The sequence below is a fragment of the Salvelinus namaycush genome, chromosome 19 (assembly GCF_016432855.1).
Source record: "Salvelinus namaycush isolate Seneca chromosome 19, SaNama_1.0, whole genome shotgun sequence".
Classification (NCBI taxonomy): domain Eukaryota; kingdom Metazoa; phylum Chordata; class Actinopteri; order Salmoniformes; family Salmonidae; genus Salvelinus; species Salvelinus namaycush.
Genome location: NC_052325.1, coordinates 33,101,997 through 33,106,591, shown reverse-complemented (window position 1 = coordinate 33,106,591; position 4,595 = coordinate 33,101,997).

Sequence of the window (4,595 nt, the reverse complement as noted above, 5' to 3'; positions counted from 1 at the left end):
TCCACCTCAGGAGGGAAAAAAACAGAGTTTTAGAATCGTTTAAAACCTCAGTCCTTCAACAAACAAAACCTGGAAAATTTTACTAAACAACTGGCCAGATGTCAGCCTCTGCTTTAGGAAACCCACCCTCTCACAGAAAGCTAATGTTTAGTCAGTCAGAATATGCGCCAATGAAAACCTAAACCGACCAGTAAAACACGTTGTATTTACCTTTGGGTTAAAGTGATTTACCATCTGAGTATGGGAGGTGACCATTTTTTTTTATGGCTAGTCTTGTTAGTAGGATAATTTGTCATTGTCAATTTAGCACACCAAACATGACAAAGACTACTACTGCTGGTCGATTTCGTAGTAACAGTGAATATTGCTTGAGACCATTTTCTGGAAAAGGTTTTAAGACTTTTACATTTTTCTCAGCCACAATATGTTGCATTACAGTCTAATCTTCCTGGGAGAATGGCGATATATGCTTGTCGATGGCTGCTTGAATAAATCAAACCAAAGTAGATGCATTACTGTAGCAAAACATCAGTTCTGATATCAGAAAAGTCCGTTTTAACCTTCACATAAAGCGGAGTTATATGCTGTCATATTCTCTGCTGGATATACATGTATGAACAGTGAATAGGCATGGCACACTTTGGTTATCTACATGTTATCTCTGACCATTCACTGATAATCCCAACCAAGTGACACCTTTTAATACCAAAGGTACATGGCAAGAAGGAAGGAAACCTTATTGTTTTGTTGCAACCTTGCAATCTCTCCCCCCAAAAAACTCCAACATAGTGTATCAATGAAGATGTTGTGAGAAACATCAGGTGAGCAGCCAACACATTATGCATGCAATAAGGCATTAACAGCACATAGGCTATCAACTGTTTTTGGTTTAAATTCTAAAACCAACTCTCATACAGATAGCCAAGTAAGTAAGTTCTGCCTCAGAATAGGTTGACTCAATTATTTTGACAGTTGCTGTTTTTTTTATCTCTTTCCTTATATATAGTGATTAAGTTCCTTCTAAGCCAATTTATCATTTGCTTTAAAGTGATTTCAGAAAAAGGTAGAAACTCATTTCTAATTCCACTTAATTTTCCTTAAATCTTTTCTCCTTCAAAACCTCTCACTCTGATAAAACTTAAATAGAATGAAGTACTGATTTAACTCTTTATTCATTAGGTAGGCTATATGTGCTTCAAATATATTCTGATAAACCATGAGAATCACGAGATGAGGAAGCATTGAGTTGATCATTAAGGTAGGTTATTGATCATTTCTGGTTCTGGTGTATCTTCCAAAGGCCAATTTCCAAATTTTCTGCTAAGGAAACAAATGGAATACCTCAGATGAGTTCCAAGGATACAAATTACTTTATTGTCCAGACATACGAGCCATTGTCAATAAAAACAATATAATTGAAATGTCCACTTGAATGAAAAGTCCACTTTAAAATAATTAAGGCTCCTGTCTTTGTTATGTATCCTTTCGATACAACGGAAGGATGAGACCTTCCTTTCTAGATGGAAAATGTCGCATCGGGCTACAGTACTCTTTCAATGGTGAATTGTATGCATTGCAATGAGGATGACACTGACCATTGTGTGTAACGCATCACACTGAAGAGTTCATGGCAGGCATATACTTTAGTAACCTTAATCAGATGCTCAACAGAGGTTGCATAGGATGAGTAAGTGTACTGTATAGGCCCTGAAGGTGATGTATTTTATTTGACACTGCAGCAGGCCAAGAACATACTAAAACACGTGCTATACCATCTTCTGTGACACTAGCAGATATAATATGTAACATATACTGTATATAAAAATGCTTACAATAGTCCAGCTAAAGACAGTAGTTCCAGGCATTTCTCTTTTCATAAGTTGAGACAAACTCTAACTTCAGAAAGGACATTTTTATTCGCTGACATATGCAGAGGAACATTGCAACATTCAGGATATAATGACTCTTACATGCGGGGGAGAAAATCACATGTCTAGCTCTGTGAATAGGTCTATGATTTCAGAGCTACTTTTTAAAGAGTGGTGTGGTGCTAACTACACTGGGGCTCACGCAACGCAGGAGTCTGAAGAGAGAACACAAACATGCTATTTGACAACCAGACCTGAGAGACTGAGCTGTTGTACAATAATAAAATGTGCTAATAGCGATAGAAATCAGAGAGCAGTAATGTTTCCTTACTCCATGCAGAGAGTAGTCTCAAAGTTAACGGATGTGAACTGTGAGCTGGAAACTGTGACGAAAGCTTTAGTATTACTCATCCATAAACATGACAGAAAGCAATTGCAAGTGTTCCCATGTCTTATCTGTCCTATTTGAGAGATATAATTCACAAACTGAAATTAGCTATTTAGCATTACCCATATCAATTAGTCTAGCTTTAAGATATGCTGTATTATATGTGGTTGACAGTTTATTGTTATGACATTATATGACATTATGTGAGTCGCCACATGGAAATGCCTGCTCTGACTGACTATTGTGTAACACCTTCAGCATGCCACTGAGAAACATGATTCCTCCACATTAAACTAAAACTATTTTCCTTTCATAAACAGAACTATAGCACCAACACCTCTTTAATTTCTGTAATTACATAGCAACAAGCTTCCTACAATAACTATGTAGCTAAGGATACTAGGATAATGTCAAATGGATAATGTCAAATAGACAAAAAGATGATGCAATTAGACATGCAATTATTATGATTTATTTTTCACAGAGACAACTTTATTTCACAAAGATCTAAAACCACATTGTGATGTTGGGAGATGTTTTCTTTCTATCTATAAGGGTCCTTCAGGGGGCAAAGTTCAACTGAAATGAGCTATAGAGTGTCGATTGGGATTTTTCCAAACCAGTATGCCAAAACAGAATAGCTTTGCTGCTTAAAAAGACAGCTTGTGTTTGTTTTTTTACGGACAAATATTGTACCCGCCTCAGAGCAATGCAGAGTCAAATGAACATGGACAGCAGCCATGTCCATAATTGAGGGGAGACAGGGCAACTTTTCTGCACATCTCAACACGTTAGACATAAACAATAGGCTTAGCGCCAAGTCACTTATTTATATCATCCCGAGCATGATGAAAATGGTACCAAAACTGCTTTTTACACAGTCTTTAAGGGCCTTAAGCAGGTGATGTCCTGATTAACAGGGGAATATGATTCATTATGGTTAGTCTAATTTAGGAGTGGTAGATTGAAACAGCCATTCAATATCTGGAGTTTCCGATATGAAATTAAATAATTTCTGAGTAACAATTTAGTACCTTACTGTGATTGTTTTAAATTAAAATGGTCAAAAAGAAACAAAAATAGCTTCTTAGCGAAGATACATTTCTCAAGCAAGAATTTTGCTAGGACTGATTGGGAGTGTTCTGAGTGGGGAGGGGAATGTCACCAGGCAGGCCAAAACTCCATCCCACCAAAACAGGCTGTAATTTCAGGCGGTCATTTCAAACAGCTCTTACACTAAAAGGGCATTATCAACATTTCTACAATTTCACAGTATTATTCCAACCTCAGTGTGGCGATATATATAAAACACAGGCAAATCATGATTTTGACTGCACTGGGCCTTTAAATAACAGCCTACTACGATCAACAGCGGACACCTGGACAACCATATGTATCATTCACTGGAGCGTATGGATTGATTACTCTGTAGACCAATGCTCAAGGGGAAGTGTTCCCTAAGTGCTGTCCCTGTACCTTCTCTCTCCTGATCATGATCTTAACCAATAGGACTTTAGACCCATAGACCACAGCTATAATAACAACTTCCACCTCGACCTACTTCTGTAGGAAGTCATTTGTTTCAGGGATTAACCTTAAACCAACTCACGGCCTGGGGCACCACGTTATAATACCGTAACTAATCAAATTAAACCTAAAGTATCCCTTCCACGATAAATAAATAAAAATGTGCACTAAACTGAGCATGCATAAAGCTATATTCAAGTTCAAGTCAATTGATTAAGAACTGGGCTACACTTTACAGTGTATTCAAACACACACTTACAGCATGGTGTGAGCCCTAATTCCCTTTTTCCCAAAACTCTTCCAAGTCACACTGCAGTATTATGTCATTAAAGGTGAGAACTCCGTCAAAATAATGTGCCATGGATAGCTGGAGTAAGTGGCTGTATCTGTCTATTCAAGTGCCAATATCCTTTTCTCCCCCTTTCCTTGTTGGCTGTCTGTTCATGCCAATATGTTGCCGCATTACTGCCTATAATGCCTACTACTACACCATTTCATTTGAATACGTCAGGACTAAGATACACATGACCGACACTCAATTGGAGTCACTATTTCAGCAGAATCATATCAGTCAACCCAATTCAAAGCAATAACTTTCTTCCAAAAGACTGACTGCAAAATATAATTATCCAGAGGCACAATTAAGTGCTAGCCTATATCTAACAGCAACCACTAAGGGAATATAGGGGAGCAGACTGCAATACCCTCTAACAGTGGATGTTTTCTTACTATAGTGTTGGACTGTGTATGCCTGGCTGTGATGTCACTCCTTATGATTGACAGAAGCTGTGTTTGCTCTTTTTAATGGCTTC